Consider the following 10,756-nt stretch of genomic DNA (forward strand, 5'->3'; position numbering starts at 1 on the left):
TTGTGTTAGCAACCTTGAGCTCCGCCAGCTTGTCTTCTTTGACGTCTTTGCAGTGCACTCGGACCAAGGACAACGCGACATCAGCGCCACGGCGAGCAGATGACTTCTTCCACTCTTGCACTCGGTCAGGTATTTGATTCAGTCGAGCCATCAGAGACTCAAGATCTTGAGATAGTTCTGCCTGAGGCCAGAGTTCAGCATCAACCCGAGTCATTGCTGCCTTCAGGCGAGCAAGATAAGCAACCACGCTGTCCATGCGAGATTCCAACCGCAGCACATTCATCACAACATCATCCTTGACTGGACAATTTATGGGATCGAGACCCGTCTCGACCCTCCCAGTTTCCGCTTCAAAGTCTTGGCAATGCTCTGCACAGTCGAGTAAATGATGAGTCGACGATATAATCAAGCTGGACAGTCGACCGTAATAAGTCAGTCAATCATCAGTACCTTCAAGTTTTAGGACCAGCTTTGCAGCAAGCTGGCCCAGATAAGACTCCAACTCGCCCTTCTTGGCCTTGAGGCTCCCAAGCTCATCAGTCTGCTTGTGCTTGTCTTTCTTCAATCGCTCGACCTCCCGATTGGTGTCAGAGACAGCAGCCTTCAGTTTGGAGTTCTCCTCTTCTAACTTGCCGACTGAAGCAAGCTTCTTGTCAGCAAGCGCCGTTTTCTCTCGCGCTTCCTTCTGTGCAGCAGCAAGATCCAGATCTTTCTTCTCCAAAGCCTGCTTCATTTTCTCTAAAGAAATAACATTCTTCAGACGGGCTTGGAGTTGACGGTTTTCACTACATACATGCTCGAGTGGAGTCACTCGGTTCAAAAAATGGAAAGGAAAAGGGCCGGCAGTGAGAAAGATAGTTGACGGTTGGTTACCTCCCATGGCAGCTACTTCATCACGAGCAGTCTTGAGATTCTTCTGGGCCAATTCCAGATCAAGGTTGAGGCTGATTTGCTGCTTGTTCATTGCGGAAAGCTGAGCCCCAAGATCACAAGATTTCTGCAGTTTAAGCCATATCAGTTGACCAGGATAAAAAGACATCACAGTGATAGCTACTCTAAGACTACCGCCGAATCAAACATTCAACGGCAGTCTCGGGGACTACACCCAGTGGGTGCACTTGGCGTGCCCCCACTGGTTTGAATAAACACTCGACATGGTCTGCCCAGTGCGAGAGTAAAAAAAGTAGTTCTCAGACCATAGTCGACTGCCCGCAGTCAACCACGGTCTCGGGGACGACACCCAGTGGGTGCACTTAGTGTGCCCCCACTGGTTCTGGTGTCATTCGACCTGGCCAGTCCAGACCGAGTGACAAAATTCAGATTCTCAGACCACAGTCGACTGCCCACAGTCAACTATGGTCTCGGGGACTACACCCAGTGGGTGCACTAAGAGTGCCCCCACTAGTTCAAAGATTCAATCCAAGACGACTGAAATTGACTCGTGCAAATTCAAAACAGTCATACCCCAGTGGGTGATCGGACAAGAAATATGATCAATCAGAAATCAACTAACCTGGACATTGGTCTGCAGAGCAACTCCGGCGTTGAAGGCCACCTGACTGGCCTCATGCACCATTTTCATCTGCCCCATCACAAGGTTCAACTGAAGAAGAGCTTCCTTGGCGGCAGACGGTGGGTCGTCCGGGGTTTGATACGAAGTGAAAAGCGATGATGGCAGAGTAGTCAGAGCAACCGCTGGGTCTGATGCGTGGGGTTGTATTGGTACAGCAGAAGTCTGAGCAGCTGATCCTGATGGGCAATCAGTCGACAGCGGGATAGCGAAAGTGACGTTGGTACGTGTCGGATCTGACGATCGTTCGACTGCCGTCTCAGGCGCTTTCCCGCTCAGTTCCTTGTCCCTCCTCCTCCTTCCCCTCAGCGGTACTTCTTCTTCGTCGTCCGGGAGCACAACAACGTCCCGTGGCGCTGCAACAAATAGAGAAAGTCAAGGAGATAGCTGACAAACAATCCAGTCGTCCAAACAAACTCGAGTCAGGCAGACTTACTGGCTTTGGAGGTAGCTGCGTCGTCGGTTTCCTCGTTGTCTGGGGTCTTGTCGATATCCATATCAGTCGCAGCCGAGGCCGGGCTGTAAAGTTTCATCATCCACTCGGTCAGTACAAGAGAATCGGTCAGAACAAGAAAATACGGAGAGAACATTTACCCAGAAGCAATAGGAACGTCCATCTTGATCCTAGGCAAGGTCCTCCGAGCCTTCAAAGGATTGATCTTGGGCTGCTTGGTGACCTTCTCAGCCAATTCTGGAGCCGAAGACCGAGCGCGCTTTTGAGACGGAGCGCTCGAGGCCACAGCCTTGCCGCGCCTGCTCGCGGGATCATGGTGCTGCTTGGATCGATGTTCAGAACGAGGTGGTGAGTCGGCTACCGCCTCGTCGTCTGACTCATCGCTCTCATCTTCATCATCGTCGGCTGGTGACTCCCACTCGCCCCTCTCCTCCGCGCTGTCCTCGCCTTCATGGTACTGCTCGAGAGCTTGTTCGCCCTTGGGCATTGAGTACATCTCTGTATAAATCTACAAAACAAGGAGCCGAGTGGAAATCAGTCGAATCAACAAACAGTCAGAAAACACATCCAAATTCAATCAGTTGTAATGTCCAAACCTTGTCTGGCTGGTTGCTGTCGCTGAAAGGTTTGACTCTCCTGGCGCCCCTGGGGTTGTCCTTGTTCCCGGTGATGCAGCTCAGCCACTCGGCCACTATTTTGGCCGTCACCTCCTCCGGATGAACCCGAGCGGTATCACCAGCCCCGGAGTACATCCACATGGAGTGGTCACGAGCTTGGGGTGGTTGAATGCGCCGACTGAGGAACACCTCCAGCAGATCCATGCCGGTGACGCCTTGGTTGATCAGTTGAACTACCCTCTCGACCAACATGCCCGTCTCCGCCTTCTCCGCAGTGGTCACTTTCAACGAAGATGGAGTCTGAACACGATCAAAAGAGAAAGGGGGAAGTCTAGTCGAGTGACCTGGGGTCGCAATATCCTGGCAATAGAACCAGGTCGACTGCCAGCCCCTGACCGACTCAGGAAGAGTCATCGGAGGGAAAGAACTTCTCTTCCTCTTCTGAATACCCAGACCCCCACACATCTGGATAAAATGGGTTTTCTCGTCGTTCGAGTTCGCTTTCTTCACTGTTTGGGAGCGGATAGTGAAAATGTGCTTGAAAAGACCCTAGTGCGGTCGACACCCCAGGAAATTCTCACACATGGACACGAATGCGGCAAGATATGTGATGGTGTTGGGTGTGAAGTGATGGAGTTGAGCCCCGAAAAAATTCAAGAAACCTCGAAAGAAGGGGTGCGGAGGAAGCGAGAAGTCGCGGTCGACATGAGTGGCGAGCAGAACACTCACCCGGTCGCGGCTGTGGCTCCGTTTCCCCCTCCGGCAGCCGCGCAGACTCGTGGACGATCAGCCCTAGCTCGGCCATATCGTCCAAGTCTTCCTGCTGAAGTGAAGATAGGATCCAATCTCCCTGGATCCAACCCGACGGCAGCCCCGAGCGTGATGAAGATCCCCGATTCGTCTTCTTGCTTTTCGCCGCCCCCGTCGCCTTCTTCGCGCGTTCCAGCGCCGCTGTTTTCTCCTTCCCCATGGCGGCAGAGTGGCAGCGTCAAGGGTGGAGAAGCCGAACGAGGTAAAGGATCAAGAGGAAGAAGAGGGAGAATGGGCACGCACAGTGCGGACGCCTCGGCCTCGCCGCTTTTAAGGGCCTACTTCCGAGTGGCTGACGCGTGGGTCCGGGTGATCCTGTCAAATCCCTTAACAGTCGCACACGGGATACGTGGCGAAAAAGGTGGTGCGGAAATCGAAACGTCCTGCTTATCTACTCCGCTTACCACGGCGCGCTCCGCCTGGTATGCTTCCACCAAAATTTCGAATCCCGCAAAATCCGGGATCCTCTACAACCGATCACGCCAAAGATTCTATGTCAAAGATAGCACTCGACAGATGACGTTATAAAACCAGTCGGTCATTTCTGAATCGATCAAGGCAACTGAAACGAAGCCGAAGTCCCAATAACTGGCATCCATTTGGAGGAGAAAGCAAGAGCCAGAGCAAGGTCAACTTCAACCTTCTTTTCACTCGGACCTCAATCCATTCGGGGGCTAATGATGAGGACATAGACCTAGGGTAGGGTAATAGGCCTGACCTATACCTCCTACCTAAGGTCCTTGTCCTAGAAGCAAAGAGGTTCAGGAGTAAATAGAGGGGACCCAACAAAGGTGTCGAGTGCAATCCACTCGACCTACCATTCACTCGGAGACCCCCCTTGTTTATGTCACTCGACCACTAAACCACTCGACGTGCAGAAGACCTAAAGCCACTCCGCGCAGCAACGGTCGGGCGTTTACTCTTGGACTTAATAGTCATTTATATTACTTTACTGCAGACGTTACCTATAACGCTCCTACTTTATGAACATTGAACTCCTTGTAACGTGGACTGGCTGGGGTCCTGGCGCACTCTATATAAGCCACCCCCCTCCATTGGCACAAGGGTTCGCACCCCCTGTAACACACACGCATATAATCCAGTCGACCGCCTCCGGGCTCCGAGACGTAGGGCTATTACTTCCTCCGAGAAGGGCCTGAACTCGTAAAACTTGTGCGTACAGCTTCTCCATAGCTAGGACCTTGCCTTTACATCCCTACCCCCCATTCTACTGTCAGACTTAGAACCACGACACCGGCCTCTTCAGCAGTGAATTGAGGCATAGGTGAGGAGAAAATTGGTGTTGAAGGGATTGCATCCACTTCAATTTCTTCATCCAACTGCTCTGATGAAGCAGCAGAAGGATATCTTCATCTGATTCACTTGGAATCACATATTCTTCATCAAAAGGAACAAGGTCCTTTGATGGCATGGTTGAGATAGGAACAACATCAATTGGATTTGCAAAAGAGCTGGTCAACGGCTTCATCTTCTTTTGAGCTGAAGAATCTGATGAGGTTGATGCTTTCCTTTTCTTCACAGCAACTCGCTCAGCAGCCTTGGTCTTCTTCACATCTGATGCAGATGGAAGGATCGGAGTTGGGGTAGGTGCAGGAGGAGCAGAGGAATTTGGTTGAATTTCTTTAGGCACAACTGATGCAGTTGCCCTGACTTCTTCATTTTCTTCAGGCGCACCACTAGTGGATGCCCTGGCAATTTCTTCAGTGGCTGGAATGCAGTCATCGGCCCTGGTACTTTGAGTTTCTTCAGCAGCCTGAATGTCATCAGCGGTGCTGGCATTTTCTTCAGTCGGCTGAGCAGATGCTTCAGCCAGAGGATTTTCTTGTTGCGTTGGAGCTGCAACTTTGGACGTGAACTTCTTAGTCAAGTTCACAAACCTGACTTTGGCTCCAAGCGAGTCAGCGTAGTAATGATCAAATTCATCACTCAGTTGCTTGATTTCAGCTTGCAAGGCAACTAGTTCTTCAGGGGAAAGCTTCAGAACATTTTGCTTCAGAAAGCGCTGTTTCTTGTACTGCGCTTTCTTCACTTTTCTTCCTTGTTCAAATTTCCATTTCTCTTCTTCAATGAAGGCAGTCAGAACATGACTTTGACTTGGAATGAGGTTCATCTCGGGCAAAGGTGTGTTGGGGTCCTTGTGCCATAGATCGATGAAGTCTAGGATCAGCTTCGGATCCAGAAGCAATGGCACATTGCTGCCTTTGGCTCTAGCGGGCTTGACCTTCCTGTCTCTGATGATTTCAGCAAGTTCCTCATCATCAGCTTTGTCTTCATCAGACGACACTTGGAAGGCGACCTGCTTCTTGCGAGGACTTGGGCGAGAGCCACGTCCAGCAGTGGCCTTTGTCTTCAGCAGAGAGGGTCCCGTTGAAGAATTTGGTGCAGCTGAGGAACTAGCAGAAGCTCCTGAGGCAATAGAGATGCATGTGGTCCTTTGGCACATGGCGAGATGCACAGGTGCAGAGGATTTGGTCGGAGCAGCTGAGGACTTCGGCGGAGGAGCTGAGGACTTTGGAGGAGCGGGAGCAGCACGAGGAGTTGGCCGTGAGGGCTTTGAAGATTCTGGCCGTGAGGGCATTGCTGAGGAACTTGGCCGTGAGGGCATTGAAGATGAAGCACTTGGCTTATGAGCAGGCTTCTTTGACATGGCCTTCTTCGGCTTGCTTGCAGAGGCCTCAGCAGTGGCAGTAGCAGCAGCAGAGTCTTCATTGAATTTCCTCACTGCTTCTCTTGCTTGTCTGGCCAATTTGGCCTGGCGCTTGGCCCATTCATCAGGATAATCCTCACCGCGCTTGAGGCTAGTGGGATCTGCTTCTTGGCCAGGTGCCAATGGAGGTCTTGGGCATGGAGGATTGAGAGCGAATTTCTTCATGTACTTGGGAGTAACATACCTGTACTCCCTCCACTCTCTTGCCCATCGCCTCTCTATCCGTTGTATGCGCACCTTGCGCTGATTTTTGTCCTCCTTGCCAAACTTGGCCTCATCAGGAGTGCAGTAATCCCTGTATATGTCATCAGGGATTTCAAAAGCAGTGTTGACCTCAGGCCTCTCTCCTCCCTTCTGTGGCTTCTTTCCATCAGCCATTTTCTTCACCTGAGGAATTTGGACAATCGAATTCTCTGAAGATGTATGCAACTTTTCTTCGAGGAACGCTGCAAATGAGTTAAGTTGATGAGAACCTAGTGATTCAGCAGTTGACATGAGCACCTGTCAATAGAGTATAGTTGCGAGGAATTTGGAGAGGTCATATGCGTTCTCAGAAGGTTTTGCAAAATGAACAAGTTTGAGGAATTTGACCAGATGAGTCTTGAAGAATTTCACTAAGCGTTCTTTGTCTTAGGTTCCAGAGTTGTATAGATTGAGAATCCACACAATTGAGGAACCTTGAAGAAAAATGTAGCTTAGAGAAATGAATCAAGAACAGATGACATGTGAGGTGTTTAGTGTGTGAAGATTTGAAGAAAAACACCTTTGAAGATTTTGTAGTAATCATTTGAATCAAAGAGGGCAGTAAAAGTAACTTTTAATTACCCTGGATGAAGAACATGACGAACTGGGAAGTGTAGATGTGAAGTTCGTCAGTTCAGATCTTCCACGCCCTAACTTTGATGAGGACATCAATACAATTATTACACCCACAGGCCCTGCTGCTATACATACTGGACCAATTACTAGAGCTCGCGCACGCCAATTAAATTACCAGGTACTTTCGTTTCTTGCTAATGATTCTAATGTTCATGAGAATATGATGCTGCCTAAATTGGATACATTTGTTTTGCTTACAAATGAAGGGCCTAGCTTTGAGAAGGATGAACATTGGAGAAAGAACAAGCATGGAGATGATGGCATGCGCATGGGGAACAAGAACGGAGTTACAAGTGATGATTTCAGGACGTTGAAGCCACCATAATGCGTGCATGAAGCCTTGGACGAAATATACAAGATGCTACTTCATAACTTTCGTCCAGAGGCTATTCTAGGTGCTGCGTCACCTTATTATTGGGCCAGGCCCATGTAATTTCGAAATACATAAGTATAGGCTGTTTTTAGAGTCCGTATGTGTGGGGAAACAAGAGATAGGGTTGGTTTCGGACCCCTTCCTCAAGGGCCACGAAATTCCCCCCCTCTTCCTCCATATATACAGCCCTTAGGGCATCGTTTAGACTTTGGGTTTTGTTTAGATTAAAAGTTCGCCATAGCTGCAACTTCGCGTACTTCGTTTGTGTTCAGCGACCAGACAAAGGCGTCACAGAACCCCACCTTGATCAATAAAGCTTTCATCTTATATTCGCAATATCCAGATTGCAATCTCAGTTTCTTGCCTGTTCTTCGTTTGCTCGCAGGAAACAGACCCTCGTGGTCAGGTTGATCGTGCTCCGGCGTGGTCGATAACCTCTCGGAGTTGGTTTAGCGATTGCTAAGGCGCGACGTCCTCGCACGTTCGTAGTCGGATCGTCAAAGTCGACTTCCATCAAAGCGATATTCATCATCTCATCGAAAGACGGGACACCTTTGCCTCTATCAAGTGGTATCAGATTTCCAGGTTGCTCGGTGAGATTTTACAGTTTTTCGTAGTTTTAGATCGAGTCTGTTCTTCATACCTACAGTCCACGAAAAAGCCACAAAAAAAAATTAGGGTTAGTTCATCATATCCGAACCAATCTGAGCCTTTGCATAATCTTTTTAGGGTTTTTGCTTTGTTGAATTTGCGGTTGCATCGTCGTGTCAAGTTGCTGGTTTTAGAGTCTAGTCTTTTAGAGTTTCAAGTTCTGGTCATAAGTTGTCACGCCGCCGCCGCACCATCATCATCGCCTTGCCATCTACCACCATTGCTTATCCGCCACCGCTTTGAATCCGTATCCATATACCACCACCGCTGCCATATACTACCGCCATATATCCACCACCAATCCGAGTTCTTTTCATAGTCGGTTTGTTTTAGAGATCCATATATTTTCCGTTTCGTGTTTCCTTGCCTGAGTAGGTCTCGGAAAAAAAAAAAGTCTGGAGACCCCCGGGCAGTTTTTAGGCCAAAATTTCGGCAACCAAAAATATTTTTTCCCTATCCTATTTTTAGGCCCCGGGTAGTGTTTTGAGACACTCGCCATCATAGTGATTTTTTGTCGCACTTTTTCGTCGTCGCTGCCCTGATTTCCGAAAAAAAAAATAGTCAAAAAATTTTGTGCCCATCCTGTCAGTTTGACCTGGGAAGAGTTTTGAGACACTCGCCATTATAGTGATTTTTTCGCAAAAAAAAAAAAAAAAGAGGAGCGCAAAAAAAAAGAGCGCAAAAAAAAAAGAGCGAAAAAAAAAATCCCTGAGTGTGCTTTTCCCTTGTTTACGTGCAGCGCCGTGATTTTGTTAGTGTTCTAGGCTCGCGTCTCTAGCACGGTCTAGCCTAGGACCAGCACAGTACCGTCGTTGAGCGTTTATTCAACTTTGCATCTCTGAATTGATTATTGCTTACCATTTTGCTACCATATTATAAGCCTTCCCAGCTCCACATAAGTCTACGTCGTGCGTTTGACTCTCCCTGGTAATCGCTATATCCAAGCTTTGAGAGTTTTTGACTACAACGGTTGCCGATCACCACCTGCTGCTGGGTAAGAACTGGTAAGAATTTGAGATTCGCTTGAAGGTTTTGTGACACACCACCATCCCACCACTTCTAGTAGTCTGCAGGATCATATTCTTTTGTGTTTCTATTGCTGCTAACCATGGCAGGTTCACAAGCCGATGAGACTGATTGGGAGAACATGACGAACAAGGAGTTGCATGATAAATTTCAGCAAATGATGAGTGGCCAGGTGGGAGATGTGCTAAACAGATTTGAAGAGGCTATGGAGAAGATAGATGCCGTGGAGAAGTCGTTTGAGACAAAGCTGGATGACAAGTTTACTGAATTACTCAAGCGTCTTCCCCAACCACCACCGGCTGCACATGTCGCACCTCTACAACAACAACAACCACATCTCCAACGCCGCCTTCCAAATCAAGTGGGACGGGCACAGCGCGTTCCAATTGAGATTGGTCAAAATTCGGGTGCTGCTGTCCCTACTGTTGATGCTTCTTTGGCTCCTGCTCCTGCGGCGGCTGAGGAGGATGACGATTATGCGGGCGATTATGAGGATGAGGTTGATCAAAATCAGAACTACGTGCAGCCACCAGCACCACCACCAGCAGGTCGACCTCAGGTATATATTCGCAACGGTAGGCCGGCACCACCACCTCAGGTACGAGATCATGACCATCTCCCTAAACTGAAATTGAATATTCCACCATTTGAGGGTAGATATGTTCCTGATATATATCTTACTTGGGAGTTAGAAACTGAACAACGATTTACATGTTTACAATATCCTGAGGAGAGACGTGTTCCTGCTGCTGTTTGTGCTTTCACTAGCTTTGCATGTGTTTGGTGGTCTGAACATTGTAGATTATATCCTGTTCCAGCTACTTGGGCTGCTTTGAAAACTGCTATGCGTACTCGTTGGGTTCCACCATATTATCAACGTGAATTACTTCAAAAATTGCAGCGTTTAAGACAAGGAAAAAATTCTGTAGAAGAATATTATCAGGAATTACAAACTGGCATGATTAGATGTGGTATTGTTGAGGAGAATGAAGCTATGCTTGCACGTTTTATGGGTGGATTAAATAAAGAGATTCAGACCATTCTAGAGTATAAGGATTATAATAATATCACTCGTTTATTCCATCTTGCTTGTAAAGCTGAACGTGAAGTGCAGGATCGACAGCCATTGGCGCGAACTAACTTTTCTGCAGGTCGACCTTCATCATGGACACCGCGTGCATCTTCTACTTCCACTTCACCATCACCTCCATCAGGTGCCACCTCCAGCCGTGATACAAGAAAGCAGGCACAACCACCACTCTCTGCCAAGAGCACACCTGCCGGGCCTGTGCAGAGCTCTTCTTCTTCCATGGCATCGACAGGGCACACAAGTTATATTATTTGTCGTCGTTGTAAGGGAAGAGGACATTTTGCGAGAGAATGCAAATCTCAGCGTGTCATGATTGCTACTGAGGATGGTGGGTATGAGTCCGCTAGTGACTATGATGAGGAGACTTTGGCTCTTATTACACGTGAAGAACATGGTGGAGATGATTCTGAAAATGAGACGCAATACATGGCTCCTGAAGACGCTGACAGGTATGAATGTTTAGTTGCTCAACGTGTTTTGAGTGTGCAGGTCACACAAGCAGAGCAAAATCAGAGGCATAATTTGTTCCATACAAAGGGAGTTGTGAAGGAACGTTCT

The sequence above is a fragment of the Triticum aestivum genome, chromosome 4D (assembly GCF_018294505.1).
Source record: "Triticum aestivum cultivar Chinese Spring chromosome 4D, IWGSC CS RefSeq v2.1, whole genome shotgun sequence".
Taxonomy (NCBI): domain Eukaryota; kingdom Viridiplantae; phylum Streptophyta; class Magnoliopsida; order Poales; family Poaceae; genus Triticum; species Triticum aestivum.